Source organism: Musca autumnalis, unplaced genomic scaffold, assembly GCF_047663935.1.
Source record: "Musca autumnalis isolate F117 unplaced genomic scaffold, ASM4766393v1 scaffold_4, whole genome shotgun sequence".
In the NCBI taxonomy this organism is placed as follows: Eukaryota; Metazoa; Arthropoda; class Insecta; order Diptera; family Muscidae; genus Musca; species Musca autumnalis.
This window is the reverse complement of record NW_027411977.1, coordinates 219,093,622-219,103,117: the sequence shown is the minus strand read 5'-3', so window position 1 is coordinate 219,103,117 and position 9,496 is coordinate 219,093,622. Positions and strand designations below refer to the sequence as shown.

The following is a 9,496-nucleotide window of genomic DNA, read 5'->3' as shown; positions in this document are numbered from 1 at the left end:
CATAAAAAATTGCCATTTTTATATTGCATTACAGACTTAAATGCCTTATCTTATTATCATTATCTATATAAATATATAGTGATATCAATGAACAACGGTATTACATCAAACGTCGAGTTAGGGTATAAAAGACGCATTTCTCTACACAAATTCAAATCAGTGATTGTTTTAAAGTAATAAAGAAAAAATATTTTTGTCAAGGTTCTTAACAGTGCTAATTGTTGAGTGATTTCTTTTGGAAACTTTGTCTGGATAAATAGTGATTTCTATAGGAATAGTAATTTCCAAAGGAAATATGCTATTCAGCCTGGCTGAATAGGGATTTCCAAAGGAAATATGCTATTCAGCCTGGCTGAATAGGGATTTCCAAAGGAAATTTGCTATTCAGCCTGGCTAAATAGTGTGATTTCAGTAGGAAATCTTCAATTATATTTATCTTAGCTTCAAGTATTCAATAAAACACCAATAATAATATTATTATTATTTGTTTCACATTTATTTTTCTTGTTACACTTCTCACACAGCATGGCCACAGCAGCACCACGTGAAGGTTCCCTGGAACGAGAAGATTTTTATATGGCGATTGCGTTGCTAGCGGAAAAACGTAGTAAAGATCCTCATAGACAAGCTGGTGCCGTGATTGTCAATACGGAAGGACGTATTGTGGCCGTGGGCTACAATGGATTTCCAAGTGCTTGTAAGAATGGCAACTCCAGGTTAAGTTGGAACAAGACGAACGACCCTCTTTCCTTGGATAATAAACATCTATATGTTGTACATGCTGAGGCTAATGCCATACTTAAAACAACTCAATTGGATATAAGAGGGGCCACCATTTACCAAACGCTGTATCCTTGCAATGAGTGTACCAAACTTATTCTATCTTCGGGCATAGAGAAAGTATATTATTTGCATAAGAAGAAAAATGATAGACGCACTACGGATAAGGGCTCTGAAAGAATGTTCCAAGTAGCAGGAGTGCCATGTCTGAAATACATTCCGGGAAATACATCGGACATCCGTTTATCTTTCAAAGATCCTGAGGATTGTCAGTAAGCAGATAACATATGTTATGTAAAATGCCTTGCTTTTAAATAAATGTCAGAAGTGATTATGACTATGTCTTTGTTTCGATTACACTGTGCAACATTTTTAAGGTGATCTTGTGCAAACAATTCGAACTGAGTATTTTTTGAAAGTACAGACCCAAACGACAAGAAACCCTAGTTGGGTTTTGTTGTGTCAGATCCAGCTCGTATTTTTATATTTATCTCTGAAACCAATGCGAATATTATTATGATCTCTGAAGCAAATTTGTAGATAAGGACAAGAATAAAATATTTGGGAAAATAATGAACTCGAAAAACTACATTTATTGCCTCAAATTTCAAAATATATGCAAAAATTCCACAATTTTTATATATTTCGCATCGTATCTACAAAACCCTTAATTTTTTCTAAATATTTTCTTTTGGAAAAATATTCCCTGGAATGTAATACACAACTCTTCAGAACATGTCATTGTTGTTAAATGCCTCTATGTCGTTGTTTTCAGTACATTTTTCAGCGACGATTTAATAAAAATGTCAATAATGTGGTGAAATCCGAAATGCGAGAATAAACTGTTGGTGTGAACTGTGTTTGAAATACGTGTTGTAAAAGATATGATGCAAAATACCGCTGAAACAACATGAAGTAAGCATTTTAGAGTTTCAGAATGTTCTAAAGAATTGTTGAGAACTTTATTTGGAAGATTTTTGCAAAAGGTTACTTGGTTCAACTCCCAATAGTTTAGCCGATACTGACCAGAATTTCAGCAATTATGTAAAATTTTTTATATTTTACAGATTTTGATGCCCTAGATGAAGCTTATCTTATGTGTTTTTTTCAGTTCTAGATAGATAAGTTCTACTAGTTTAGGGCTACAATATTGCTAAAGACAGCAAGGCCAAATTCCTATTAGTTTCTGAGATAAAGGCCTGATAAATGCAAAAGAGTGTAGATTTAGCCCGGTTTAGATGAGGCTATAAAATCCGAACTGGATCTGACAGGACAAAACCCTACTAGGGTTTTCGTAGTCTTAATATGTACTTTCAAAAAATTCATACTAAAAGTTGTTTGCATTTTCAGTGTTGCATAGTGTTATTGTAACTGTTACACCAAATGGTGTGGTCTCCCCAAGCTTTCAAAGAGAGCGAGTGTTTTCAGGTAGGTTTCTATGTAAAAAAGAAATTTATTTTTATAGAAAACCGTGGTCTCCTCCAAGTTTTCTATAGAAAACCGTGGTCTCCACCAAGTTTTCTATAGAAAACCGTGGTCTCCACCAAGTTTTCTATAGAAAACCGTGGTCTCCACCAAGTTTTCTATAGAAAACCGTGGTCTCCACCAAGTTTTCTATAGAAAACCGTGGTCTCCACCAAGTTTTCTATAGAAAACCGTGGTCTCCACCAAGTTTTCTATAGAAAACCGTGGTCTCCACCAAGTTTTCTATAGAAAACCGAGGTCTCCACCAAGTTTTCTATAGAAAACCGTGGTCTCCACCAAGTTTTCTATAGAAAACCGTGGTCTCCACCAAGTTTTCTATAGAAAACCGTAGTCTCCACCAAGTTTTCTATAGAAAACCGTGGTCTCCACCAAGTTTTCTATAGAAAACCGTGGTCTCCACCAAGTTTTCTATAGAAAACCGTGGTCTCCACCAAGTTTTCTATAGAAAACCGTGGTCTCCACCAAGTTTTCTATAGAAAACCGTGGTCTCCACCAAGTTTTCTATAGAAAACCGTGGTCTCCACCAAGTTTTCTATAGAAAACCGTGGTCTCCACCAAGTTTTCTATAGAAAACCGTGGTCTCCACCAAGTTTTCTATAGAAAACCGTGGTCTCCACCAAGTTTTCTATAGAAAACCGTGGTCTCCACCAAGTTTTCTATAGAAAACCGTGGTCTCCACCAAGTTTTCTATAGAAAACCGTGGTCTCCACCAAGTTTTCTATAGAAAACCGTGGTCTCCACCAAGTTTTCTATAGAAAACCGTGGTCTCCACCAAGTTTTCTATAGAAAACCGTGGTCTCCACCAAGTTTTCTATAGAAAACCGTGGTCTCCACCAAGTTTTCTATAGAAAACCGTGGTCTCCACCAAGTTTTCTATAGAAAACCGTGGTCTCCACCAAGTTTTCTATAGAAAACCGTGGTCTCCACCAAGTTTTCTATAGAAAACCGTGGTCTCCACCAAGTTTTCTATAGAAAACCGTGGTCTCCACCAAGTTTTCTATAGAAAACCGTGGTCTCCACCAAGTTTTCTATAGAAAACCGTGGTCTCCACCAAGTTTTCTATAGAAAACCGTGGTCTCCACCAAGTTTTCTATAGAAAACCGTGGTCTCCACCAAGTTTTCTATAGAAAACCGTGGTCTCCACCAAGTTTTCTATAGAAAACCGTGGTCTCCACCAAGTTTTCTATAGAAAACCGTGGTCTCCACCAAGTTTTCTATAGAAAACCGTGGTCTCCACCAAGTTTTCTATAGAAAACCGTGGTCTCCACCAAGTTTTCTATAGAAAACCGTGGTCTCCACCAAGTTTTCTATAGAAAACCGTGGTCTCCACCAAGTTTTCTATAGAAAACCGTGGTCTCCACCAAGTTTTCTATAGAAAACCGTGGTCTCCACCAAGTTTTCTATAGAAAACCGTGGTCTCCACCAAGTTTTCTATAGAAAACCGTGGTCTCCACCAAGTTTTCTATAGAAAACCGTGGTCTCCACCAAGGTCTCCACCAAGTTTTCTATAGAAAACCGTGGTCTCCACCAAGTTTTCTATAGAAAACCGTGGTCTCCACCAAGTTTTCTATAGAAAACCGTGGTCTCCACCAAGTTTTCTATAGAAAACCGTGGTCTCCACCAAGTTTTCTATAGAAAACCGTGGTCTCCACCAAGTTTTCTATAGAAAACCGTGGTCTCCACCAAGTTTTCTATAGAAAACCGTGGTCTCCACCAAGTTTTCTATAGAAAACCGTGGTCTCCACCAAGTTTTCTATAGAAAACCGTGGTCTCCACCAAGTTTTCTATAGAAAACCGTGGTCTCCACCAAGTTTTCTATAGAAAACCGTGGTCTCCACCAAGTTTTCTATAGAAAACCGTGGTCTCCACCAAGTTTTCTATAGAAAACCGTGGTCTCCACCAAGTTTTCTATAGAAAACCGTGGTCTCCACCAAGTTTTCTATAGAAAACCGTGGTCTCCACCAAGTTTTCTATAGAAAACCGTGGTCTCCACCAAGTTTTCTATAGAAAACCGTGGTCTCCACCAAGTTTTCTATAGAAAACCGTGGTCTCCACCAAGTTTTCTATAGAAAACCGTGGTCTCCACCAAGTTTTCTATAGAAAACCGTGGTCTCCACCAAGTTTTCTATAGAAAACCGTGGTCTCCACCAAGTTTTCTATAGAAAACCGTGGTCTCCACCAAGTTTTCTATAGAAAACCGTGGTCTCCACCAAGTTTTCTATAGAAAACCGTGGTCTCCACCAAGTTTTCTATAGAAAACCGTGGTCTCCACCAAGTTTTCTATAGAAAACCGTGGTCTCCACCAAGTTTTCTATAGAAAACCGTGGTCTCCACCAAGTTTTCTATAGAAAACCGTGGTCTCCACCAAGTTTTCTATAGAAAACCGTGGTCTCCACCAAGTTTTCTATAGAAAACCGTGGTCTCCACCAAGTTTTCTATAGAAAACCGTGGTCTCCACCAAGTTTTCTATAGAAAACCGTGGTCTCCACCAAGTTTTCTATAGAAAACCGTGGTCTCCACCAAGTTTTCTATAGAAAACCGTGGTCTCCACCAAGTTTTCTATAGAAAACCGTGGTCTCCACCAAGTTTTCTATAGAAAACCGTGGTCTCCACCAAGTTTTCTATAGAAAACCGTGGTCTCCACCAAGTTTTCTATAGAAAACCGTGGTCTCCACCAAGTTTTCTATAGAAAACCGTGGACTCCACCAAGTTTTCTATAGAAAACCGTGGTCTCCACCAAGTTTTCTATAGAAAACCGTGGTCTCCACCAAGTTTTCTATAGAAAACCGTGGTCTCCACCAAGTTTTCTATAGAAAACCGTGGTCTCCACCAAGTTTTCTATAGAAAACCGTGGTCTCCACCAAGTTTTCTATAGAAAACCGTGGTCTCCACCAAGTTTTCTATAGAAAACCGTGGTCTCCACCAAGTTTCCTATCGAAAACCGTGGTCTCCACCATGTTTTCTATAGAAATCATGTGTCTCCACCAAGTTTTCTGTAGAAATCTTGTGTCTCCACCAAGTTTTCTGTAGACATCTTGTGTCTCCACCAAGTTTTCTATAGAAATCTTGTGTCTCCACCAAGTTTTCTGTAGAAATCTTGTGTCTTGGTGGAGACACAAGATTTCTATAGAAAACTTGGCGGAGGCATAAGATTTCTATAGAAAACTTGGCGAAGGCATAAGATTTCTATAGAAAACTTGGCGGAGGCATAAGATTTCTATAGAAAACTTGGTGGAGACACAAGATTTCTACAGAAAACTTGGTGGAGACACAAGATTTCTACAGAAAACTTGGTGGAGACACAAGATTTCTATAGAAAACTTGGTGGAGACACAAGATTTCTATAGAAAACATGGTGGAGACCACGGTTTTCGATAGGAAACTTGATGGAGACACAAGATTTCTATAGAAAACTTGGTGGAGACACAAGATTTCTATAGAAAACTTGGTGGAGACACAAGATTTCTATAGAAAACTTGGTGGAGACACAAGATTTCTATAGAAAACTTGGTGGAGACACAAGATTTCTATAGAAAACTTGGTGGAGACACAAGATTTCTATAGAAAACTTGGTGGAGACACAATATTTCTATAGACAACTTGGTGGAGATACAAGATTTCTATTAAAAACTTGGTGGAAACACAAGATTTCTATAGAAAACTTGGTGGAGACACAAGATTTCTATATAAAACTTGGTGGAGACACAAGATTTCTATAGAAAACTTGGTGGAGACACAAGATTTCTATAGTAAACTTGGTGGAGACACAATATTTCTATAGACAACTTGGTGGAGATACAAGATTTCTATTAAAAACTTGGTGGAAACACAAGATTTCTATTGCAAACTTGGTGGACACACAAGATTTCTATAGAAAACTTGGTGGAGACACAAGATTTCCATAGAAAACTTGGTAAAGACACATGATTTCTATAGAAAACTTGATGGAAACACAAGATTTCCACAGAAAACTTGGTAGAGACACAAGATTTCTATAGACAACTTGGGGGAGATACAAGATTTCTATAGAAAACTTGGTGGAGACACAAGATTTCTACAGAAAACTTGGTGGAGACAAGAGATTTCTATAGAAAACTTGGTGGAGACACAAGATGTCCATCGAAACTTGGAGACCACGGTTTTCTATATAGAAAACTTGGTGGAGACCACGGTTTTCTATATAGAAAACTTGGTGGAGACCACGGTTTTCTATATAGAAAACTTGGTGGAGACCACGGTTTTCTATATAGAAAACTTGGTGGAGACCACGCTTTTCAATATAGAAAACTTGGTGGAGACCACGGTTTTCGATATAGAAAACTTGGTGGAGACCACGGTTTTCGATATAGAAAACTTGGTGGAGACCACGGTTTTCGATATAGAAAAATTTGGTGGAGACCACGGTTTTCTATATAGAAAACTTGGTGGAGACCACGGTTTTCTATATAGAAAACTTGGTGGAGACCACGGTTTTCTATATAGAAAACTTGGTGGAGACCACGGTTTTCTATATAGAAAACTTGGTGGAGACCACGGTTTTCTATATAGAAAACTTGGTGGAGACCACGGTTTTCTATATAGAAAACTTGGTGGAGACCACGGTTTTCTATATAGAAAACTTGGTGGAGACCACGGTTTTCTATATAGAAAACTTGGTGGAGACCACGGTTTTCTATATAGAAAACTTGGTGGAGACCACGGTTTTCTATATAGAAAACTTGGTGGAGACCACGGTTTTCTATATAGAAAACTTGGTGGAGACCACGGTTTTCTATATAGAAAACTTGGTGGAGACCACGGTTTTCTATATAGAAAACTTGGTGGAGACCACGGTTTTCTATATAGAAAACTTGGTGGAGACCACGGTTTTCTATATAGAAAACTTGGTGGAGACCACGGTTTTCAATATAGAAAACTTGGTGGAGACCACGGTTTTCAATATAGAAAACTTGGTGGAGACCACGGTTTTCTATATAGAAAACTTGGTGGAGACCACGGTTTTCTATATAGAAAGCTTGGTGGAGACCACGGTTTTCTATATAGAAAACTTGGTGGAGACCACGGTTTTCTATATAGAAAACTTGGTGGAGACCACGGTTTTCAATATAGAAAACTTGGTGGAGACCACGGTTTTCAATATAGAAAACTTGGTGGAGACCACGGTTTTCTATATAGAAAACTTGGTGGAGACCACGGTTTTCTATATAGAAAACTTGGTGGAGACCACGGTTTTCAATATAGAAAACTTGGTGGAGACCACGGTTTTCTATATAGAAAAATTTGGTGGAGACCACGGTTTTCTATATAGAAAACTTGGTGGAGACCACGGTTTTCTATATAGAAAACTTGGTGGAGACCACGGTTTTCTATATAGAAAACTTGGTGGAGACCACGGTTTTCTATATAGAAAACTTGGTGGAGACCACGGTTTTCTATATAGAAAACTTGGTGGAGACCACGGTTTTCTATATAGAAAACTTGGTGGAGACCACGGTTTTCTATATAGAAAACTTGGTGGAGACCACGGTTTTCTATATAGAAAACTTGGTGGAGACCACGGTTTTCTATATAGAAAACTTGGTGGAGACCACGGTTTTCTATATAGAAAACTTGGTGGAGACCACGGTTTTCTATATAGAAAACTTGGTGGAGACCACGGTTTTTTATATAGAAAACTTGGTGGAGACCTCGGTTTTCTATATAGAAAACTTGGTGGAGACCACGGTTTTCTATATAGAAAACTTGGTGGAGACCACGGTTTTCTATATAGAAAACTTGGTGGAGACCACGGTTTTCTATATAGAAAACTTGGTGGAGACCACGGTTTTCTATATAGAAAACTTGGTGGAGACCACGGTTTTCTATATAGAAAACTTGGTGGAGACCACGGTTTTCTATATAGAAAACTTGGTGGAGACCACGGTTTTCTATATAGAAAACTTGGTGGAGACCACGGTTTTCTATATAGAAAACTTGGTGGAGACCACGGTTTTCTATATAGAAAACTAGGTGGAGACCACGGTTTTCTATATAGAAAACTTGGTGGAGACCACGGTTTTCTATATAGAAAACTTGGTGGAGACCACGGTTTTCTATATAGAAAACTTGGTGGAGACCACGGTTTTCAATATAGAAAACTTGGTGGAGACCACGGTTTTCTATATAGAAAACTTGGTGGAGACCACGGTTTTCAATATAGAAAACTTGGTGGAGACCACGGTTTTCTATATAGAAAAATTTGGTGGAGACCACGGTTTTCTATATAGAAAACTTGGTGGAGACCACGGTTTTCTATATAGAAAACTTGGTGGAGACCACGTTTTTCTATATAGAAAACTTGGTGGAGACCACGGTTTTCTATATAGAAAACTTGGTGGAGACCACGGTTTTCTATATAGAAAACTTGGTGGAGACCACGGTTTTCAATATAGAAAACTTGGTGGAGACCACGGTTTTCAATATAGAAAACTTGGTGGAGACCACGGTTTTCTATATAGAAAACTTGGTGGAGACCACGGTTTTCAATATAGAAAACTTGGTGGAGACCACGGTTTTCTATATAGAAAAATTTGGTGGAGACCACGGTTTTCTATATAGAAAACTTGGTGGAGACCACGGTTTTCTATATAGAAAACTTGGTGGAGACCACGGTTTTCTATATAGAAAACTTGGTGGAGACCACGGTTTTCTATATAGAAAACTTGGTGGAGACCACGGTTTTCTATATAGAAAACTTGGTGGAGACCACGGTTTTCTATATAGAAAACTTGGTGGAGACCACGGTTTTCTATATAGAAAACTTGGTGGAGACCACGGTTTTCTATATAGAAAATTTGGTGGAGACCACTGTTTTCTATATAGAAAACTTGGTGGAGATCACGGTTTTCTATATAGAAAACTTGGTGGAGACCACGGAGACCACGGTTTTCTATATAGAAAACTTGGTGGAGACTACGGTTTTCTATATTGGTGGAGACCACGGTTTTCTATATAGAAAACTTGGTGGAGACCACGGTTTTCTATATAGAAAACTTGGTGGAGACCACGGTTTTCTATATAGAAAACTTGGTGGAGACCACGGTTTTCTATATAGAAAACTTGGTGGAGACCACGGTTTTCTATATAGAAAACTTGGTGGAGACCACGGTTTTCTATATAGAAAACTTGGTGGAGACCACGGTTTTCTATATAGAAAACTTGGTGGAGACCACGGTTTTCAATATAGAAAACT

General features: G+C 38.4%; 1 pseudogene; it reads left to right on the top strand.

Annotated features, from left to right (window-relative positions):
- The first annotated feature begins 426 nt into the window (after positions 1-426).
- Positions 427-1,120, top strand: LOC141402248 (deoxycytidylate deaminase pseudogene; annotated as a pseudogene).
- Positions 1,121-9,496: the final 8,376 nt, after the last annotated feature.